This window comes from Aptenodytes patagonicus, chromosome 14 (genome assembly GCF_965638725.1).
Source record: "Aptenodytes patagonicus chromosome 14, bAptPat1.pri.cur, whole genome shotgun sequence".
Taxonomy (NCBI): Eukaryota; Metazoa; Chordata; class Aves; order Sphenisciformes; family Spheniscidae; genus Aptenodytes; species Aptenodytes patagonicus.
The window spans coordinates 3,593,710-3,615,292 of NC_134962.1; the positions used below are offsets into that span (position 1 = coordinate 3,593,710).

The 21,583-nt window shown below is 45.3% G+C and overlaps 1 protein-coding gene across 1 annotated transcript in view; it reads right to left on the bottom strand.

The window, feature by feature from the left end:
- The window catches only part of NTSR1 (neurotensin receptor 1), a 62,987-nt gene that overhangs the window by 29,796 nt on the left and 11,608 nt on the right, over positions 1-21,583 (bottom strand). The window lies entirely within an intron of this gene.

The window sequence follows — 21,583 nt, forward strand, 5'->3', positions numbered from 1 at the left end:
CAATTAAAATCTAACAATCTCTCTGGGGGTCTGAAATTTAAAGCTGAAGTTTGGAACATTCCTCAATTTACAGAGAAAATGCTACAGTTCCTCCCCAAGTTGCATTATTAAGCTGTGGCAGCGCGGATCTTTTGTCTTTATTTTTTCCAGTTTCCACAAATTAATTGCAGCCTAAAGTAGTGCCCCACAGCCAGGGACAGCAACCAGCACCTATCCTAGTCTAACATCTGATCGACATAAAAACCTTGGTACAGCAGTGACATTTAGCAGTGTGAGGTTTTAGCTTTCTCTTGAGTAAGTTAATGCTGTAAGACCCTCTTGAAGTCCCTATTTCCATGGCAGTCCTTCCCAGAAGGCAGTACCTGTCCCTCTTCTCATCAGGCTTTGAAGTGGGCTGGAGAGATCTCCATCCCTCCTTCAAGATGTTCTCCTGCTTGGGAAATGTGGCTGACCTCTCGAAAACAAGCAAGGTCAAGTAGCACTGAGTGTGTGCTCATCTCTCCTGAATCTCTCTCCTGCTGCTCTGAGAGACCCAACTATGCATCTATTAATCAGGACGACTGGATAAGCTACCAAGAAAAAGCGTTGACTAGGTAGTGTCTTGAGGAAGACTAAAATTATCTCCCTTTGCTGCGCTTGAGCAGTGTGACCAAGGCAAATCAGGAAGCACATTTTTGTTTATAGACTTGTTTTCCTGATTTATCATCATGATTTATCATTCATTAAGGTCTCAGATTCTTTATGATCTTACTAAACCTGAGGAAATTTTAGTCACTTCCCTGCAGTTTTCTATTTTTGAAGGAGGAAAGCACATTTGTACTTCATGGAGCCCCTCTTTTATGCTGGCCAAATCCTTTTGGTTTTTTCACTCTTGCTGTGGGCAAGGCATAAATCTCACACAAACCCAGATTTGTCTGTCTTTATCACACACTAGCTCCGTGTCCTCCATTAATAACATTTCCTCCCCCAGTTCATAAGCTGAATGCCAGCGGGACAAAAATAGGAATACAGTGTGAATTGGGAACAACTTGGTCCTCTCGTGCTCCCAGCGTGAATGGGAGTGCATCGGTACGTCCGCCTTTGTCGGGCAGCTTTAATCACCAGACGTGTCATTATACTGTTATATTACAGTCTGTTTTTTCAGGTCCGTTCCTGCTGACTTTGGGAGCAGCTGAAATAAGGTCCTTTTCCTGTAGGGTACTTGCAGTGGCTGTTATCGAATAAATAGACCAGCAGAAAATTTGTGCACATCGTAGCCACCACGCTCAAATCCAGGGACCGCTCCTGGGGGAAAGCTGGGAGGTCAGAAGGAAGCTGTGTCCCCTTCACCTCCCAGAGCTCCTACTCAGGACGGTGGCTGCTGCTTGGTCTTCTTGGCCCCAGCATCCTCAGCTGCAAAGGAGATCTTGGTTGCATGTGAAACAGCCTCCATCCTGGACAGCTTCTCGTTCTGGGAAGGACCTTTAATAATCTGCATAATTTTTAGGTGCTTTCTCAGCCCAGCCTGCGCGATCTGAGGGTGGCTGTTGGTTTCTCCACAGCGCTGCATGTTCCTCAGTACATTTGCTGAGTCCATCCATTGCTAAGGATATTTACAGCGAGAGAGAGATGGAGAGCTGAGGATGTGAAGTGCTGGAGGAGGAAAGGGAAGAAATCTGTCCAGAGGGTGGGGAAAAAAGCCCATTCACTCTCAGTTGATGTGTGTATCACTTTTTTTTTTTCTTTTTCTTTTCTGTGTTGTAAGGATGAAATACAAATGGCTCAGATAAATACCGAAAGGGACAAAACCAAAAGCATGATAGCTGGAGATGCTCAGAGCTATTTTTTTTTCAAAGGAGGCATGAGAACTGGGTGCAATTGTGCATTTACATTTGAGAGAGCAATTTCCATGCCTGAAGCTTTAAGACAGGTCGCTCTCCATGCAAGATGGATGCAAGGGTTGAACCAGCCAGGAACTGGAGCCGCAGCAGGGCCTGAGAGACCGGCGGCGAGCATTGGCTTGGCTAGCTCGGCGCTGCAATAGTGGGGCTTTCAAGGAAAAGAGCAGCTGCTGCAAGAGGTTCCCAGGTGGACACAGTCATCCTGGACATCTCCATCCACAGCCAATACCACCTTCCACAAGTAGGGGTATTAAAGCTGGCTGAGATGGGTCCACCTGTGCTGCAATGGGTGCTCAGGGCTGCTGTGGAGACATCACCTTGGGTCTCGAAAGATTATTTTATGGGAAACCATGAGCTCCCTAAGAGAAACCGGGGTGATTATTCATGCACAGACTTCCAGACTACTTAACAGGGCCTATTTAATATTTTTTACAGTAATACTATGCACTCTGCTGCTCTTACTGTAGAATTACAGGTGTCAACCTGAGGAGGTGGAGGGGGGCATGTTTTTGGAGAAAAGCCATTTTGCCAGAGAGAGGAGACAAACAGAGGGGCTGCAGAGAGACCTGGCATCTCCAAGGAGCTCAGAGGATCTACAGGTTTCAGAGTGCTGACCTGCTACCTCACAAAACCACGAAGGTAAATCAGCAGGTAAATCACATACAGTAGGGACAGTATGGAAGTACACATTGGCTCAAGTGACGAGCAGGGAAAGGTGATAGCAGAGAGAGAAATCCTAAATCTAGCGTAGATAGAGAGGGAAGCGGATATGAGAGCCATCCTTCCCTGGTGACAACGTCTCTGTTGGCTAATTAAAACCCACTGCATTGAACAGGTCAGGTCCCAATGAGCTGCAGGTCCGAAGCCCAACTGGACGGCTGGAAGGCCACCCTAACCCCAAATCTGCACAGTCTTTCAGAAAATGATCCCAAGGCAAAACATATCAAGAAGGTCACGGCTCTCTACTGCAAACCATAGCAAAGACAAGTCCTGACTGCATTTCCGTTTCTCAAAACTGATTTTCTTTCTTTTAAAGTAAAATGCAAAATGAACACGTGGGACAAAATGCTGTCGGATAAGACTGCAAATGAGACTAATAGGCCAAATGTCAGATTTGTTTCTGGTGTAGCTGCTGAGGAGTCATTACTGAATACAGTCTTTGTGTAACCTACTTTGCTTTAAGGCATAATCCAGCCACCAGATGACTAGCATGAGGAAGATGTTTTATCTGTGGGTTGGCTTCTTTTCTGTTACAAATTTCTTTGGACTTTACCCCGAAGGATCTGACTGTAGCCAGCATTTGAGATTGGCTAAAAGTCTGATGGATGAGGCAAGTCTGAGGTGCTGGGTTAATTAACTCCTTGGATTCTGTACGGAGCCGTGGCTGCCTGCAAAGATATAAATTGCTATTCCTTAAATTAAGATTCTGATTGCAGGTTTAGAAAAATCTCTATTTCCCCATGGCAGTTCAAACTCTTGTACAGCAATTTGCAGCCTGTTAACAGTAGGGTTGTTTTTCAGATTACTTTTCTCAAAACCACAAGGGTCCGTGGAGGAATGGCTGAAAATGTTGACCTAGAAGCTGGAGCAGAAATCAGCTTCCAATGTCCTGGCTTCTGCAATGCACGAATCAGGAGCTACATCTCTGCAGATACCCAGTAACTCCTGGTCCTGTTCAAGGATCTGAGTGTGGCTGCTGGTAACATCATCCTCTGCTCACAGAGATGTTGCAGCTGATGTTGCTGGCACTTGCTTACACTGGCCTTTGTTATGCGTTAACTAAAATAATTTCCTTTTTAAGCACAAGAATTTCAGTGCAAAAATCACTGCTTAGGGATAACTAAGGCAGGCTTCCCTGACACAAGACTCAGTCTCAGGTAGAAACCATTCCTCTCCAAACAGTTACGGAGGTGGAGTCCTTGCAGATTTAGCAAGATGAAATAATCACAGTGTCATGAATGCAACCAGGATTTCCCTGTTAATTACCTAACTGGTTAATTAAGGGGCTATTTTTTTATTAAAATTAATTCTTATCTTTGTAAAATGCATGGCTTAAAAAGGGGATAGTACAGAAGTGTTTATCACTGATGCCCTAAGATGCTAATTTCCCAATGTTATGACTTGTAATCAAAATTAATTTTCTCCGACTTATCCTCCAAAGGAAAGACTTTACACTAGTTTTGACATTTAAATTACCTTAGATTTGCAAGTCCAATATTGTCATAAATATTCATAGCCAAGAATTGAGTACTTAGTCTTTAACTTTTTAAATTTTTAATTCACTACTAAAAACTGGTTTCAGAACAAGTACAGAGAAATGAAGCACCTTTTATTTGGATCACTGGGAGCATCTGGCTTTGCTACCCCAATAGTGAACCGACACATTACGTTTCTGTTTGATGCTGCTGTTGAACATCCCATACACCAAAAATTTGATGGTGAATTCATCCTTTGATCGTTTTCCTTATGTCTATTTGCAAAAAGCTACTTTTACATAGAAGTTATTGGACAGCACTGCCATTGTTTTAGCATATGTCATGTGCACCACTGCACGAAATGAGGAAAGGTCGGTGCAAACCACAACAGCAGATCTCCAGGCAGCCAGCAGCTGCTGGCACGAACCATTCCTGTGTGCCATAGCCGGCATCGCTGTGTCTGATCTCTCCTCTCAGGCAGGCAGAGCATTTCACAGTTATACAAACAGAAGATGCTTGACTTGCCCTGGATGCCATCCCTGTGCACACAAACCCCAGCTTGGCATGGGCGAGATGCCTGCTGAAAAGAGATGCCCGGGGATTTGTGAAAAAGTGCCTTTTTGGTGCTTCCTGGCTTTTACCCTGTGAGCTCACTTGTACGTACTGACCCTTCCCTGGCCCCGAGCTTGTGCCCAGGGTGACAGTGTGTCAGCCTAAGCGCGTTGCCCACAAATATCCCAGTTAAACCTAGCAGGCTCTGGGCTAAGGAAGGAGCCCCGTACCCTCCGGCAGTAACGGCGAGGTGCGCTCTTGCCGCTCTTCTCCAGCCACCCCATTTGCTCCATCTCTTTGGCACCATTTCAGTGACCAAGAAGAAAGCCGCGCTGCTTCACATGGGGACTGGCAGCCTCCCAGGGGTGATGTGTCAAACTCCATTCATCTTCCCTGTGCAGAGGTTCAGCCGCTGGCAGAAACCCAGGTGAGAAGCAGGAGAGGTGAGATGCTCCAGCCCCTGCCCTTGCTGGTGTGGGTCTCTCTGGTGGCCGATTTCTGTCTCAAAATGTTTTAAAGATACCCCATTTTTCTCCAGGATTTTGCGAGGACATGGGTCAATGTGGGATGGAAAGAGGGACAGGAATGGCCCATATGTCGAGGAGAGGGCTGGCTCTGCTCAGAGACTCACAGCCGAAAGCTGACGGATCCTGCCAGGCGAGTACCTGCACACATCAGTCTCAATAAAGGGCAAATTGGCTTTCGAATGAAACATTCTTCTCATTTCAGTGACTGATGACTTCTTCAATTTTTTTGTATCTGATACCTTTCAAATGCAATTAATTTCTCCAGTCTTTTTTCTCCCTTCAACAATAAAGCAGACAGACAACCAGCAGTATTACTATTCACTTCTCAAAAACATTTCTATTTGCAAAAGGCTACTAAAACCCCAAGATTCACAGTGACCCCTCCTACTCTTAAACCAAGGAATCCATTTTAAGCATAAGCAGCTACTTCTGAGACAAGCCACTGTCAGTGCTTTAACTAACACAAGACAGAATATGACACATATTGCTTTCATGGCACACTAGGATGCCCCCCAGCTCACCCCCACCCCAAGGACTATATGTACCTCTCCCACTGCCAGGCACCCACGGGTGTTAGTGTCCTTATCTTCTTGTGTCAGCATCTTTGCACCACAGGGACCAAACTGACTCACACTTGCTAACCTGTTAACAGGCAAGTTACACTCAGATTGATTTTCTGATATAAACCTGAGGTGTTTGCTCCTACCTGAGATCAAAGAAGGCCCTGCTTGCCCAGGAACTCACCAAGATCTTTTGTTTGCTTGCTTGTTTTTCAGTTCAGTTCATTATTTTAATAAAATATATTATTTTCTCTGCCTACAAAATCATGCCTCACAATGGATGAGAGAAGCACTTCTAATATTATTTAGTTCTTCCAGTTGAAAAGAAACTGCTTGCAATGAAGGCCCAAACTATTAGAGGGTTGACCTATTCACTTGGGATCTGAGTGTGGCCTTAGAAAATGAACCCTCCAAGCTTTGAACATGTGAGGAGGGGCATAAAAGATCTGGGATTCCAAATTCAGATCTGTCTCTGCTAAAAATACTGAAAAAAGTAATCATTTGTTGTGGTGATGTGATCAACACCTAAGACTAAACTGAATGCCAGGACAATAAATTGAAGTCCTTCCAGATTCACTTTCCATGAAGGACCAGTCATGAGAAGGATGAGCATCAAAACTGGTAAAGATGAAGCTCTTCAGCTCTGAATTGTTTTGAGAGACTCCACTTGAACCACAGTGGTTAGAGAAGACACGTAAGAAATCTTGGACTCTGTTCTCCCAAATAACCCATTGCAATGTAGGAAGAGATGCTCCCGTGCCAGTCTGGTAGAAAAAAATATGACAACAGCCTGAAACTTCTTGATTTCTGATTCAGTAAAAACTGAGAGTCTTTTAAGTGACAAGTTCTCATAAATAATTCCATCTAATGGAAGATACTTCGGTAATTGCGATATTTTAATTTCAGCTCTTTAAGTGCAGAGAATTCTCATTAGCGCTCAGTATTCAGGTACTGCAATGAATTTTCATGGAGAGAGAATAGCATATGTAGCGCTGAAATGGTGGAAGAACATTGAATTTATTCAGCATTTTATGGACAAAGACATTCGGTGATTCATTAAGCAAAACTGTCCATTCCCTTCTGGGTACAAGAAAGTTTTTATTATTCCTGTTTTTCAGGTAAATAAATGGAGACAGAAAATAACTAGATCTGATCTAAACCTTCACAAGCATTTTCACAATTACTTTCTCTGTTTTCTAGCAAGGTTTACTTTTAAATAAAGCCTTCAAGTGACCCTGGGAAGTCTGACTTTCCATACCTCAATCTAACACCCGTGTAATATTGCTTTGACTAAAGGCAATAAAAACATCCACAGGGGAGCTGAAATGCCAGGCTGGCAGACTTGAGTACATGGATATTATAAATGAATAAAGCAAAACTTAGATTTCAGGAAAAAAGCATGCCATTTCACCAATGCAGAGAGAATTTGGCCCGCTAGCGATGTCCATGGTTGTTTAAAGGAATTTGCGGTACCTTGGAGAAGTGACTCTTCTAATTGCCTTATGTTGCTAACTCTGAAACCAAGTCATGGAAATTAAAACATCCGTATCCACAATTATTCCACTGGCACTGAAAGTGCTGAAGGAGGAGGAGGAGGGATTTTAAAACAGCGTGGGCAAGAACGAAGGTGAGTGCTTGTTTTACACTGAACTCTGATCTCTCTCATGAAGCAGTGGGTCATAATGTCTCGGGCAAGCGGGGCTCAGCAAGGGTGGCATCGTGGGCAAAGCAAGAAGAGTGGTAGCACGTTTTCCTTTTGACTGTCTCTCATCTTTTAAGTGTCTTCAAAAATAGGTGTCAGCAAGGATGTAAATGCTTCCTTCACGTCTGCTGCAGTTAAATGGAGCTGGTAAAGGTAAAGCACTGCAGGTAAAGCTGGTGGGAATGGGAAGCACCGGTGTGAGCCACTCCCGCCATTTAGCTTGTATTGAATTACCAGCTCAGGGAGGCATCACTTGATTTTGTTTAAGATAGAAATTAAACATTCTCAAGACTCAACTCCCTGCTGGGCTGTTGTTTACAATCAGCGTGTGAGTGACAGAGAAGAGGACAATCGCCAAAGCAGAGCCAGATCTCAGCCAGCCCAGAGGATTTGCTGTGCATCACTTTATCGCCGCTGCGAATGTTTTCCTTTGGGGATGTTTTAGACATGCTGCTTCTCCTTGCTTACACAGACAAGGCGCCGCAGCTGGGTCACCCAGATCCAGGCATCTCCACATCCAGGCGCATTTCTCCTGCCTTCTCTCATTGTCTTCCTTGACCATTTGAATCTTACAGGGTCTGCTGCTGGTTACCTTCATTTCTCTCTCATCAAATCCAACTCTAACTGATAGTCCTTTTTGTTTGTTCATATTGCAACTTCCCAGCCCCAATCACACCGCAATCCCCCTCAGTACCCCCTCTGGGTACCCAGCTCTTATTCATTTCACCTTCTATTTCCTGCATTGTTTAATTTGGAAAAGCATAGCTACAATGACAGGGTTATGCCAACTTTGACCACTTTATCAGATTCACAGCTCTTACGAGGGAGCTGAGAAGTGCAGGTCACACCTCACTCGCCCCAGACCCGCGGCAGTACATCCAGGGCTCTGCAGCTGCAGTTGCTACAAGCGGCCAAGGCTGTTGGCTCTGCAATAGCTCTTTCAGGGTAATTTTGAAACCACCTTCTCTGATCTTTTCTCCTTTTGCGTGAAGAAATGGCTTTTTGTATAAACGTGTGCATGTGATACCAGGACCAGCTTTAATTCTAAAGGTAGAGTTCAAACCTAATTTGAGCGGATCAAAACGTTTCACAGGCAAGGACCTGTCTGGGGCTTGTCGAAAAGGCATTCAGAAGTTCTGGTCTGCTGCACAGCTGTTGGTAAAGCAGGGATCATACAGATCAAAAAAAAAAAAGGTTCTGTCTGATCTTTAATGATACAGTCAGTCTCACAACCTGAGAACAAAAATAAAGAGCCTGAACCAAACATAAAGAGGGAGAGGCACCAGCCATTTGAGTGCTATTTGGATTATTGTATTTAGAGCCTATTGGAGACCTTATTAAATACTCTTCCTCCAGGATCCCCCTGGTATATACCTGGCACAGACATGGAAAAACATTTGATTTTTAGCAGTGAAGGAACACAAGCAGACTGAAAAAAAGACACACTGGAAGACAGATACTTTAAACAAAATGAATCAAGAGAGAATGCCAAGAAGATTGCGCCTCACTTTTAGGGGACAATTTATGTCTATGTTTACTTATTTATTATGCATTAATTAAAATGCTTAAAAGAAGTGGAACCTGGCTCAGTGTTGGTAAAGCTAAATCAGACATGCTTTGGCTCAGTGCAGTGAGACAGTGAAAGCTGTATGAAAAATACAACCAGAAAGATCTGTTAGGAGAATTTAAAAGCTTTGTGCATGTAAGGATATATTACACGCTGTCGTAAGGTAATGAAAAGTACAGAGATTGAGTAGATGCAGAAAAACAAGTTATAAAAACAACTGAAAAATGGCTTTGTCCTGTAAGGAGTTTCTAATAATTGGACCAGTCCTAATTGCCATGATTAAGTGGAAGGGCAAATCTTGTGCCCCTTGAAGCTTGTTATACCCGTGTTGTCACCTGTGAGTAGCTGCCATACGCACCCTCGCTGCGAAAGGCCCCCTCCTACAGAATGAAGTTTCTAAAGTAAGTGGTAACACGCTGTGCTCTCACTTCTGGAGATCCCTGGTTCAAGCTCCAGCAGCTCACACAAGTCACCCAGGTGAAGGCTGATGCAAAAGGATGGGGAGTTACAAGCCTGGAGGTACAGGATTCTGCCCTTGTTTAAGTATACAGCAGTTACAGACAGCTAATCCTCTTCCGAGAATGGTGAATCTGATGAAAAATGAATTCTTGGAAAGAAACCAAAAGCTACTTGAGGATTCATGTTATAATTCAATAAACAGTATCCACAAAAAAAAGGGGGGGAAATGTTGAACTATTTCAGTGTTTTCAAATAAACACTTGTCTTCTCCTGGAAACACTAACACATTTCATTTCAAAATATTAAATAAAAAACCATGCTGAACTTCTGTTTTATTTCAGAAATGTCCTAAACTAAAAAAGAAAGAACAAAAAGATGGGTTATAAGCCAAAAATGAAGCAAGGTGATTCATCTCAGCTCAAACTAGATGTTTTATTTGCAAACAAAGTGCTGCAGGTCAACCCCAAATTATTTGCTTTGTTTATCTCATCCCTGATAAATTTCTTAATTCTTTCTTCTCGGTTTGACCCAAACACATTTTCTCCCTTTGAAAATGAGTTATTTCACTATGAAACCCCAAACCCCATTATTCTCCCAAGTGCAGGAGGAACATCTCCAGTGGAAAGAGAGGATGAAGGAGAAATAGTGTCTCCAGCCCATAAGCGCTGGAAGCAGGACTGCAGCTCTTGCCACGGGCAGATGCATCCACAGTCTTCGACCCCAGTTTTCCTGTGACAGGCACTAAAGAATGAGTAAGAACAGTAGGGAGGATCAGCTTCTCCTGTCGCAGCAGCCTGGAGAGACCACACCAACATCTGGGGAAAGGCAGGGCAGAGATGTATCACCCTCCTTTGCACCCCAGGGCTATCTCTGTATTCTGTAGCAATGTTCTGCTGGGCAATTTCATTAGAATTAGGCAGAAACATCTCCAGAAGCACATCTGTGGAAGTGACAGCTGACTCCTTAGTAATGACAGCTTTAAAGACAATTATGACAGGCAATTGTTTAGTAAGAACTGGCATTTTTCATGGAAATAATTATATTGATGAAGCACAAGGACATTTTAACTTAGAGTCTCCGGCTTTTCAGCCAAGCCTGTCTTGACGGTTGACAGTCCTAACTGACCAGCTCTGGACCGTTCATACGCATGGCAAGCATTGTTTGATGTACCATCAAAATCTCATCAATGAAATCAGGCTGGCATCCCCATAAACACAAATACAGTGCCCACTTCAGGCAGAAAACCCACCATCAGACTTCAGAACTTCATTGGACATTGCGGGTGGATGTCGCAGGTCTTCACGGCCCCGTACATTGACTCCCCTCCAGCTTTTCACGCCTTCTTTCTATGCAACGTGCCACTGAGGTCATCCACCTGCTCTGATCTCATTCTGGAACCTGCTTATCCAACATCTTTCCAGGCTCCTAACATCATACAGAAGGTCAAATTTCTCCCAAAACATCAATGCTTTTGTGAGGCTCAGCATTTGGGTGCAGAGGTTGTGACAAGAAGACAACCTTGTTTTCAAAGGTGAACCAACAGCGCCTTCAGAGTATTTTGGCCACAAAAAAAAAAGAATAAAAATCTGGTACTGGAAGGAAGAAAGTTCGTCTGGACTGGAACAAAGGAGGAGGAAACAGTCTGTCTTGGTGAGGGGCCCTGAATATCCTGGGCTGTATTAGGCCCCATAATTTATATGGAATGAAACTAAAGATCATTATGCTGCCATGTCGTTTGCGTGCTACTTTATAAAAAAACTCATGCCATGTTACTTTAGCATTTCCTGGTGATTTCTTAACATTTTACAGCTCATTACAAAACCTTTTCTACATTATAATTTATTGGGGAATTTAATCTAATTTGGTGCACATGAGAAACGAGTGGGTGAGAGTGGGACACCTATATCCTACTAGGTTCAAACCAGCTTTTGGGTCTGTGCTATAGCTGGATGGGCAGTCCCTGTAGCTCCGAACATAGTCATTCCCTGCCCTTTCCACTTAGTCCCTTCATCTAACACAAAGTGTTCGTAAATTGTAATTAATGGCAAAACCATACTGCTCTGTTTGCAGACTCTGTCGATCGATGAATGATAGAAGCACAGAGATCCCCCACTTTCTAAATGAAGTAGGTACACTGGATCATGAAAGCAGCCAGTTCATCAAACCAGAGGTGATTATGTCTCATCTTTATGTCAGGAAGCAGCAATGGAGCTTCACTCAGCTATTTTTATTCTTTTCCGAGTTCCAGCAGACCAAAAAATTAAAGGCCACTGGAAGATTGGTGTGCAAATAGGGTTTCTTTCTAGCCAGCTGCTGGAGAAGCACCAGTTACCTCTGGCAGATGACCGCCTGGCTCCCAAAGTTCAGGAAATAGCCTCTGTCGTTAAAACACAGCTGATGAACATGAAAAGCAGTCACAAGGAAAACCACAAGATGTGTCACAAGCCTGTGGTACATGGAAAGAGCGGGCTGGTCTGGGCTTGCTCTGCCATGAGCAAGGCGCAGCCTCAAGCAAAGGCCTCCAACTGTCTGGACCAGCTCCCTTGTCTGTAAGGCAGGGAAGGATGTGATACGTGCCTGGAGGATTCATTATTTCTGAGCTGAGGAGCATTTTGAACAGATCCCCAACAGGTATGAACTGTGGCATCACAGGAATGTGAACTGACCTCAGCAGAGCAACACCAGTTTTTCTAAGCCGATAATCCATCTTGCAGTGGGCCTTGAGTATGCTAAACACTGTACCAGCCACGTGCAAAGGACGGGGACCAGGCCACAGTGCCTAAAATTTCAACACACTTCTAATGCTTAGAGATGGGAAGAGGCACCAACCCAACCTTTTGCTGCAATCTTCCTTTCTTAGCATCTCTCCAGCCACAGCCACTTGCCACCCAGCTCGGGGAAGACTTCTTAGCAAATTACTAAGGTTATTAGAAAAAGCTTATGAATGCTTGGTCATTAGTATCTCTGATGCTCATCGTCATTTTATGAGCTCGCTGTCCTGCACAGATTAGGCTCTCCTCCCTTTGGGGGAAGGCAAGGCTCACACAGCCATGGCAGAGTCTCTGATTTGTGTCACACAATAACTAACCCTTCTGGCTGCTAAAGAAATGAGGATATTGGTCTGAAGGATATTGGAAGGATATTGGTCTTGTCTTGAAAAAAACTCTGATGGCCAAAACTCATCAAGGATGGCCAGGAAAAAAAGTAAAAATTAAGAGGATATGTGGGACCCCAAGAGGTCCTGGTGAATCCTCATTCCCTGGCTATGCAAGGCCACACTGAGGTCTGGGCAGACTTAGGATCTGCTCAGGGTAGAGCTCGGCACCAGGCAGGAGTCACCCAGTCCCAGCGGTTACAGCCTGCAATAGCAGCGCACCCCTACCCAGGGACAGGTAGGCACAGTACGGGCAGCCCTCACAGCATGGGCAGCCCTAATTTCTTCTCTCCTGAGCTTCTTTTTCAGCCTCCCCTCCCTATTGCTTCTGATCTTTCATCCTTGGCCACACAAGCTCTGATTTGGGCCTGGAATAAAATATTTGGAGCTGCTACAATCACAGCGCCAGGGAAGGTCCTGCAGGGTTGGAGGACGTGGGTGGGAGCCTGCGATACGCCCAGGGCAGCCTGGCCAGGGACACTTCTCCCCATGTCCTCTCCCAGATATCTCCCAATAGCATCAACACACAATGACGTAACACAATGACATGAACAAGCCAGATAGTGCTGTCACGGCTTGTACTCTCCCTCTTCATGCTTGTTGAACAACTCTTGCCATTTTGATGCATCTTTCTCTGCAGGGAGCATCAAATATCTTAATTTTCCAGGTATCATCTGCGTTGAGATTAGTCATTCCTGACACGGGCATTTTCCAGCTAACAGATTAAGCTTCTCCTACTGGGCACAAAATATTTGCATGTTGTCTTGCAAGATTTAATGAATTGCTTGAAGTTTGCTGTGTGCTCAGGCTCCTTTACTCCTGCAAGGAAGGGCTGTTGGTGCAGCTCAGAAGAGACGGAAGGAAAGCTAACTGGGAATTGCCAGTGTTGGTGAGATGCTGCCCTCCTGCCAGTCCCTTTCCCGAGGTAGAAGATGGAGCTAGATCCGAAACAGGAGAAAAATGACAAATGTGAGCATGGCATTAACACCCAAAGGCTTGCACAGCCATTGGGGATTGCTGGGACCAAGGGTTTATCCAGCAGTCTGCATGCTTTGAAAAATAATTTCCTGCCCCTCCTTTTGGCCAGAGCAGTGATTGCTGTTCGTTGGTTTAGACAGTGAAAGAGTGGGATCTTTTGGAAAGAATGAAAAAAATAATAGTATCTGGGAACATTTCCATTCCCCTCGAATCTTGCTTAACTTGCTTTAAGGTTTTATTAACAACATAGAATTGTTGACAATAAAATTATGTCTCTGTGCTGGGAGAGTTAAAGCAGATTGTTACACACAGAGAGAAGGGAGCTGACTGCGCTCATAAATAAGTCAATGTGTTACTCCTGCTAGACTGGAAGTGGAATGACAGCACTTCCAGATGCTGTGCTCTACTTCTCCATGACCTCTGGTAAACTTAAATTTGCTAAAAATACCCTACAAAAGCACACGTGCTTCAGGGCTACAGAAACACCTGGAGCAGGGGAGATGTTAAATGATCAGACCCCAGCTCCCCACCTCAAAACCCAGCCATGTTGAGTATTGCACCTCTGCTCCCATTTAACGTGCCCAGATCTCCATCGATCATCTCCACTGTGGCTGATGTGCCTTGTGTCCATCAGGGAGTGGGGAAGGGCGATGGAGCCTGAGGCTGCTGTGCCTCCCAAGGGTGGTGTGGATGTGTGCCTGCTGCATGCCGGCCGTTTTGGAAGCAAATCGTGGCATACGAGGGGAGAAAGGGGCTGCTGAGCCACGCCGCATTAGTTAGGGAGATTATTTCAGATCATGTTTCTAATAGGGTTGTTTGCATACACACCCAGTCTCGCTCTCCTCCCTCCCCTGCCTTGACACAGCAAAGAGGCAGGCGCATGGCAGCGATAAAACATGTAATGAAAATTAAAGGGAACAGGAGATGGAAGCACATTAAATTCCAAAGCAGAGCTTCGTTTTGGGATGAAAGTTCCCTCGCTCCTCAAAATGCAGCTCATGTGAAGCCAGCGACTACCCCAGCAGCCAGCAAGGGCATGTCACCGTCCCTCCCTGAGACCCAACGGAGGAAACAAATCGAGTGTCATCGAGACCCAGGCTTTTTCTCCCCTTTATTTGCAATTTGATGTCTGAGATGCATAAGGAAAGAGAAAGCATGAGCATGACAGGGTGATTAATGCTTATCTTTACCCACGCAGAGAATAAGTTACCAATCAGCCACTCTGTCCCTATCTCCTTATTTAAAATGCAAACTAACATGAATGAAACAATAATGTTTTAATTAGATGGAAATAGAAAAGCTACAGGAGAATGATATTGTTGCAGCAGTCTGAGGTTCCTGAGCCACATGTAATTACTTTGATAGATAACACACTAAAAGGAGAGTTAAACAGCACAGTTTCCACAACACTTTTTGCACCACTCTGTGTCTCTTCTCACTTACAGTGTTAGAAACCAGGGACAACTAGGGTGGGAAATGACTTTCCTTCCAGTGCAGCAAGGACAGCCTTCTGGGGAGCGGACCCAGCCCACGCTCCGACCCTTCCTGCCACGTTACCTGTCTTGCATTAAAAAAGAAGAAAAATAAGCCCCACAGCTCCAAACCAGATGATGCCCACAGTGTTACAGGACATAAACCATGATGCAAATCTGGGTGCGCCGGAACGTGGTCCGACATGGAGCCGTGGTGATGAAAAGAGGAGCTGGGTCACATTGCCAATGTGGCTCGTGTCCCTGGCCAGGGAATGGGGAGGAAGAGAGAGAGCAGCAGTGGGTACCCACGGCTCGGAGATGGTCACCCTCATCACTGCCCAGGGCTAAGCAATGAAGTTACTGCGTGTATGAAGCTGGCCAAAAAAAAAAAAAAAAAGAAAAAAAAAGAAAAAAAGAAAGGAAAAACTGGAAGTAAAGCGACCGATGAAACAAATACAAGGATGTACTCTAACTAATGAAAAGGTAATGAAAGACTGCCCTAGTCAGCTCTGATGCTAACTTGCACTCTGGCGTGGTCCAGGGATCAATCCCTTCGTAGCTGGTTCCCCCAGGGTCACTGCAGCTGCAAGCCCAAATGTTGGAGAGGCACAGCCTGGACCACACGGTGTATCGAGGCTTTCCAGACGAGGCCCGTTGCCAACACAATATGTGTCACCGTGAATCATCCGCACACCGGTTTCAAAGTACAAAACTGTTCCCTGAATCATGGTAAAAAGCACAAATGTTCTGCTCTGAAAAAGGAAATTCACTGACTCCTTCTTGAGCCAAAAATAGGGAAAAAGCTTATGTAATTAATTTACTTTGAATAATAAGCATTTCAAAGTTATCTAAACAGCACTAATAACAGGGAGATCTCTGTTTATTTAATCGGTCCCTTTTCGCTATGGGATTGATGCTGGTGCTCCAGGCAAGCTTGTCTCATTCACCTTAAAACAATTTAAACACAAAACTTTACCCAACAGCTGGGAGAGGCTGGCAGGGCAGCAGCCTCACTTCACATCTACGTTACTGCCTTAACCATGTGCTCCTAAAAACCATCCCATTTTTCTTGAATGCTACATTGTGAGCAGAAGGAGAAGCTGGAAGCATTTTGTGATTAAGTCTTGGAACGAGCTGGTTTCTTAGGGGTGACCAATGCACATTTCATTGCTGATTTGCCCCATTTCCAGGCCAATCAGCTTGGCTGGAGCCAGATTTCTGACAAGTTGCAGCTAGAATTATAAATGAAAAAGCCATGCTTATTTTCAGCTGAATTTCTTGTCTCCGTGGATAACAACTCTGCTTTCCTCAGCAGTCTGCAATTCATTCTTTCTGACTGGACACAAAAACCCTGTTTTCTATGAGATCGCTTATCTCCAGCAAAGCTTCAATGGAATATCAAATGAAGGTATGAAAACTCTGTCAAAACAACCACTGTCCCAGCCTGGAAAGTCATGTTTCATGGCTTCTTCCTTGATGTTTGCTGGTAATAATTTTCATCAGGTTCATTCACGGAAAGGGTGGGGGATCTTCTCCCCATCAGTCTCCCGGGGCACTGGGCACAGCCCTTCACCACCGGTCAAGACGTCTTTGATTGCCAACCCCGTTCTTGAGGGATTCCCAAGAATCTCCCTGTCGATTCACCACGGGTCCATGATTTATGCCAATAGATATGTTGGTGTAACACACATGCGCAATAAAAGCAGCCTTGGCAAGCCGATACGGGGTTGATGCTGGAAGCACCGGGCTCACCCAGCTCTGAGGAAGGAAACCAGCTTCGCCCCGCTGCGACACCAACCCTGCATTTGGGACCGGTGTCTGTTTATAAGTGAAAGCAGCCAGGCAGAAAGACCCATTCTCCACTTCAGTGGTTTCCCTGCTGCCGAGACACTGACCTGAAAGGCCCCAGACATGGGCTAGCTCTTGGCAGAAGAGCAGCACCGCTCCTAAGGGGATGCTGGGTCTGAAGAGGAATAGCCAGTCGGTCGATGCAATGGCTCCATGCGGCACAAGCAGGTTTTGCAAATGTGCTTGTGTGAGATTTGTAGGACAGAAATAGAGGGCAATCTGCTAACTGTTAAGGTTTTCCTTTAGTGTGAGGCACTGGGGTGTGGACCAGCCTCCCAGAGAGGAAAGAAGCCCATTGCTGAAAAGAAATTAATGCCCAGAAGATTTTCAGCTGCGCTTCAATTTTGTATTAACAGTACCCACAGGCTGCAAGTCAAAATAATCTCTACAGCTGGATCGATACGCGTGGCCTTAAAAACAAGCTGCTCTCCTTTGTCACGAGCGTGGCTCAGGAAAGGTGTTAGTGCAAATCCGCATGGAAAATCAGGGATTGCACCCCGTCAGACACAGCCCCAGCAAAAGTCACCCGTCACAGCCACGCTGGTCCAGCCCCGTAAACTGGGAAATAGGAAAAGTCATGCCAATCGCCCAAACCAGCTCCTTCTCTTGAAAAATCACCTGAAATGTTTTGGGTTTTTTTCTGAATTTGAAGGCACGGCTCTGATTTACAGCACCAAGGGAGAGCGGTCCCTGTCTTTTCTGAAAAAAGCTGAATTCAGCTCGGAGGCAGGGGCACCGGCTGAGCTGAGGCGAGCAGATGCGAGGAAGTCGATCTGTTCGCAGGCATACAGCTTCTGTGCAAAGCTACAGCTGCAGTTGTAGAGTTTGAGTCAATAGTTGCTTTAAGAGAAAAACAGTTTTGTTTTGCAGGCACAAAGCCCTCTTCTATCACTACCCAGCAGGAGGTATATAAAACAGTCATTTCTTGCCCTGTTTCTGCCCTTGTCTCTTTGCTTCTACTTTTTACAGGCTGCCAGTGGGTTTTTTATTGCTTTAGTTTTTTTTGTTTTAATTGAAACTGAGTAAATGACGTTTTTCCCTAAATAGTTGATAAGTTTAACAAAGTTTTCCATTATTTCATGGGGAAGAAACCGGCAACCTTCAGAGCAGAAAACAGAAACATTATTTGAACTTGTTTTGTGCAAGAGCAAGGAGACATAACCTCACAACAAGGGGGGCAGCCCCTGAGGGTCCTTAAAAGCAACTTTCGCCTGGGCAATATTTAAGGGATGGAATTTAACACAGCACTACATGATACGAGAAAACCTCTAGAGTATGCCCTACAATTTTCCCTTTCCCAAACACACTTGTTTCAAAGGAATGAAGACACAAGCCAGCTTTATTTCTGGCTGTAACATCACTATATATGTGGTAGTCTTTCCTGAAACATCTCCATTGATAAAATGGGGGGAAGAGGGAAAAGAGAAGCATTCATGAAAGTGGAAGACCTGCATCGTCTCCTTGTGATACAGCCATTCCCTGCAGATCGCATCTCTCTAATCCTTTTTAGAGGAACTCAGGCTAGGCAGGGAGTGACAGGGGTGGGAGACCTCATTTTCTGGAAAAGACAGAGCTGGCAAGCAGTAATGCACCTGGCATCTCATTCTCGAAATAAATAGCTCCTGCCATGCTTCATCTTCTCTTTTCCTAGAGGACCCCTAGCATTAATATCACTAGTGAAGCAGATGCCTGTGCCTTCTTATAAAGGAGCAGAGTAGCTTCCTCTGACACAGCTCAGCTACTCTATCCTAAAGCCCTGTCAATGCTTGTAACCTGAAATACTCCTCTTGATTCCAGCATCTCCTTTAGCTCCCAGCCTTCCCTTAACGCAATGGGGAGCCACCCTAGGGAGGGTGAATTTAAAGAGCAGGTTGCTAAGGGATTGCACCAAGCTGAAACCTCGGTGAAACAGGGCAAGACCGTGGGAAGCACCAATAGGATCCGAAAGGATTTGGTGCAGGGAGGGTGCAGGCAGGTGGGGTGGGTTTGTGGTTGGGAGCTGAGCTTGGGCAGCTGGGTGCTTGGAGCTGCGACCCCTTTGTGTTTTGTTATTATTACCACCTCTCTGCCCTGGTCCCTTTTAAAAGTCCGTTTCTTTGGATAACGCTGGTTTTATTTTCACTGGAAGCACTGCCCTGATACACGTTGTCAGTGAGAGCCTCGTAGTCTGGCTTGGTGATGAACTGAGGGAAAATGCAACCATTAACGGAGCTCTTGCTGGAAATTCTCCGAGCTTTTTGCTGCTCCTGAGCAGAGCATGTTTAGTGGTGAGCTATAAGGTCTAATAGGTTTCTGCCATTTTCTTTGACTCTCAGAAAAATAGCTATTGTAGCTGCTGGTGCTCTATTTTCAAACGAAACTCCTTTCTCACTAGACACTAAAAAATAAATTATATTTGCTTGGCTCCAGGATGCTATTGGAAAACAACCAGCAGATCAGGCAGTGTTTCTGGCCATGCTGCCATCGCGTTGACCTGTCTCCAGTTAAAGCTGGGCTGGTTATTCCCCTTCAATACCGCAACACTGCCCTCGAGCAATAGCTGTCCTTAGGAGGTCTCACCATTGCACGGCCCCTCTTAAAGAAAAGCAAGGGGAAGGTTTCCTTTTCCCTCTGCAACAAGAGGAAATCTTTTAGCGAGCAACAAATACACCAGTGACAGAGCCAGCACCTGTACAATGCCACAGGGAACGAGTGGCATTGCTCTAGTGATTATTTAGACTGTGAGCTCTTTGGCACATGCACCACCCTTTAATGTTGTTTGTGCAAGACCGAGTGTACGGGGGCTGGGGCTGAGGGTCCCAACATACACAGCCACAGCTGTTTAGCTGCACGGCAGCATACTCTAACACCCCTGCCTGAAATAGCCAAGGAGCAGGTAAAACCCCGAGCTTTGTGTCTTTCCTTTACGCATCTCAGAACCGCACCTCGATGGCAACCTGCAGAGCAGATGCCAAAACAAGTCTCAATACAAGTTGCAGAGCCAACGTCCTGCAAAAGCCCCTTTGCATTATTCAGCATGGTGGAGCCCGAAGCAGCTTCTCTGCAGAGCTGGAGCGCGAGCCTGGTCCATGGTGAAAAGCAAAACAAGAGTGATTCCTGTCCTGGCATCTACTAATAGGTTTGGCCACATTTCACAATGTGACGTTGGTCACATTTCTCCTCCATGAAAAGTGAACTTGGACAATGACCTGGGCAGGGCATTCAGTTCTCCAGAGGATGGGAGGGACAGAGAAGGACCCAGACAGAAGATCAGACACAAACCTATTCATAAAGTCCATAATGAGGTGCTGAGCACACGGCATTACACCTGACAAATTCATCACATGAAGATAGAAAGGAATAAAACAGCTCCAGATTAATTGCAGGGCATGAGAATATGTTCAGTGTCATCTTAAACTTGGTGAGATTAATTTTCCTGACAGCTTGTTTAAAAGGAAAGTGGGCTATACAATTAAAAGAAGTAAAACCCTCACAGATGGCCTATTGCATGACCAGCGGAGGGTATCTTTCAAGCTTCTCACCTACCTGCATGTCAGCGTTTCCCAGAGGTTTTTATGCCTCCAGCTCTTTCCTTTGGCCGTGGAGCCACAAAGGGGCTTTCAGGCACTGATTTTGGCAAAATGGCAGTCTTAGATGTAGATTTCTTGATTCACATATTCGTAACACTTGCCTACAAAGCACCAAGTGCAAATCAGCACTGTATAAACTGGAGTAATAGAAAAGCCAGGCTGTTAATCTTCATAACGTGCCTCTCAGTGGCGATTTCACTTTAATGTTATTTGCATTAAATATGATACCGAGTGCTGGATATGCAGTTATAAATAAATTAAAGGCCATATTTAAGTCAAACACTGTCCCACTGTTGACTGCAGACTCAAGCGTGAGAGCTGGTAACAGTGGACCATACAGATTTGGTCGGCTGCCTGACTTGCTGGAGGAAATGGTAGTGGCAAGTTCCATCACTGGTGCCCTGAGAAACTCATTTTGGGGGGCAATTAACCCCCTTAGTGGGGTTTGTAGTGTCAGCCCAAATTCTAGTAGTGCTGGCTGTATTGTGGACACTTTGGCTCGGACAGAATAGAGTATAGGTTTGCTGGAGCTGATGTTAAGCAAAACACCTCAAGTGCATCGGTCTTTTCATTTGATATATAAACATCTTAATTATAGCAACATAGTCAGCCTTGCTCTTCTGGCAATAAGGAAAAAAACGTTTGTGCTAAACTGCACGGAGATGAATTCATCATGTATTTTAGGCAAATAACTGAAGGAAACTGCTCCTGGCCTCAGAGTATATGAAGTGATAGATGGGTTCAACTGCATAAAAGTCAAAGAGCTGAAGCTTTTGATGATGAAAATTAAAATCCCTGGAGTAAACACAGGGTGTTCCAGCGGCGGGACCATGACTCCTGCGGCACAAGCCCTTTGGGGAAGAGCTGTGGGGCCGAGCTCTCCTCCCTCTCCCTGGTACATCTTGCCTGCGGCTGAGCTCAGAGGAGCAGCGAGGGCGCGAGCACGGCTGGTGGCATGGACACAGGGGCTCGGCTCGTGCAACACAAACTACACCTGCTTTCTACCTGGCCCCTCAGCGGTCAGTGGCCTGAATTCAGGAGGAGATTTGGGCAGTGGGTGTTGGGGCTTTGTCCTGGGAAACACTTACCCATCACCCTGAGAAATGTCGTGCTCCCTGCA